We start from the raw sequence: 2,499 nt of genomic DNA on the forward strand, positions 1-2,499 counted from the left end.
CAAATATAGACCACTTTTAGATTTGCTTCTGCTACGTAGATCTTTCTCCAAAGATGCATAGCCAGATATAAAATTCCCCACCCAGATATAAACTCAAGATGCTTACAGGATCTCACACTTAGTATAGCAAAAACAGAATTTATCATCCTCCTTGATCCTCTAAAATATGTTCTTCTTCAGTCTTTCCTATCAGTAAATGCCACATTATCTACCAGTTGTTCAAACGAAAAACCAGGTAGCCACCTTTGACTCCTCTCCTTCATCCACCTTCACACCATAATCCTACACCAACCACCATCTCTCTCTCAGACTCCCACATCACCTTATTTGTCTCCCTGCTTCCACCTTTGGTCCCTCCAAACCAGTCACCATTTGGGGTTCCAGGTGGTCTCTTTGACAATACAGATGTGCATCTTTGGATCACACCCTCTACTTGAATCCATTCAGTGGCTTCTTATGTTTCATACAATGAAGTTCAGTGTCCCTAACACGGTTTCAGAGTCCTTCAGAGACCCTCCCATCCATGTCTCCAGCCTTGCCTCTTGCCCAGGTCTCCACATTTCCATTCAGTTTTCCCTTCTGTCCATTAACACTGACCAGCTGGCTCCCTCCTCCCTTGGGCCTTGACATATACAGCACCTGCTTATGCTTGGAAGCAGCTCTTCTCCTAGCCATCCTCTGGTCACATTTACTCCCACCCACCCTTCATATTTTTTTTCAGCCTCCTGTATCCCTGTGGTCGAGTTAAAACGTCTTGTTCCATGTTTCTACCAGTCTCGGTCATGTAGGACCTGTTGATTGTGTGTTTTATGCCAAGCCCTGAGGATGGAGACAAGGATAGAGATAGGAGAGAGACCTTATATTTGTCTTCTCAGCTGCATATAAACTCATTTGAGCGGCAGAGCACCAACAGATAACAGCAAGGAGAGTGAGTGGAAGGTGGGAGGATGTCCACTCCAGGGAGCAGGAGCTTTGGGCTGGGGAGAAACCTCTCCTATGTCCACCTGGGCAGCACCCAGCACTGCAGTGTTAGCACATGTAGAGACTGTATGCATCTGCTGCGTGTATAACTCGCGCTCCCATGCCTACTGCTAAAGATAAATTTACACCGATGACCCATGACCTGCTAGCTTGCGTGTTGAGGCGGGGCCTTTCCCAAGTCCCCTCCCTAGTTATTCCTGAGAAGTTGTGGGGCACGTCTCATCTCTGCTGCAATATGAGCCCTCATGTATTTCCTCTCCAGCATCCTTGCTGGGACCTGCCGCTCCTGTGTCCTTCACCAGTGCTACACTTCCTTCGGCAAAAGCTGCTGGAGCCCCCACCGGAGCGTTGATGCCCTCATTGGGGCCTGGCAGAGAAGCAGCCTCAGCCAGAGTCTTGATCCCAGTTAATACTTAATGATTCAAAATGCATAATATACTTGTTAAGCTATCCCGTTTCGTTTGATGCACCCATGTTACCATCTCAAAAAATCTCAGGAAACACAATGGATATCTGGAATCACACTACTGGACAGAAGACTCACTGCCCATCTTCTCTTGGGAACTTGTGTGAAGTGTGATGGTCACTGCTCACTGCTCCAGTTGATGCGGGGACTCCTTGGTGATGTGATGAAACCTTGAAGCTACAGTCAAGACCCTCAACTTCCCCAAGGTACAGCCACCACAACAGGCAGTAGAGTGTGCAGTGCATTTCTGAACTGTGGGGATGTGTGGCCCCAGAGAAACCCACTGCCATGAGAAGGTGCTGGAGCCCTTCGGAGGTCACTGTCGTCCTCTCCAGAGTGTGAGAGCAGGGTTCACGTGGACTGGGTGGGAGGTGAACTTCTCCCTGTTGTTCCATCTATCAGGAGCCTTCTCTAATCTCTGTTTCCACTCTTTAAGCCAAGAGAGATGTCAGATAAGGAGGCATTCACAGCAACTGGTTTCCTCCATCACAGATCTTACTACACAGTGTGGTAAATGCCTGTGGGTTGTACCACATTTGGGCAGAGACAGTTTCTTCTTCGTCACCGTTTTGCAAGCACTGCAGACCCACAGGGATGATCTGCTGAGTGCCTCATTATTTAAACAATCATTGTGTAGAAGGAGAGAGCCAGGCAATGGGGGCTGAGAGGGAGGGAGCTTTGTTCACACAGTTGTTTGCTTATTTTTCCCCTGACAGATGCATGGAAAGCAGGAAAAAATGTGATTGAAAATAAGCCTGACCCTAACCTTTGTAGGGTCCAGGGCAAGAATACACATGAAAGCCTCCATACCATATGTCTTGAGATTTAAATGTACAAATCAAGTACTATACTGTAAAACAAAATACATTCAACCCTCTATCTTGGCAAACATGCCTTCATAACTCAGAAGGCCAGAGTTGGATTTAGTATTCTCAGATCCCTTAGAGTTCTGCCCCAGACATGGTAGCCTGGGGAGAGCTTTAACCTGCTCCTTTTCACCCCTTGCTGCACTGGGCATTGTGAGGCAAAATGTGCACACATGTGGAAACCCA

The sequence above is a fragment of the Panthera onca genome, chromosome D3, assembly GCF_046562875.1.
Source record: "Panthera onca isolate mPanOnc1 chromosome D3, mPanOnc1 haplotype 2, whole genome shotgun sequence".
NCBI lineage: Eukaryota > Metazoa > Chordata > Mammalia > Carnivora > Felidae > Panthera > Panthera onca.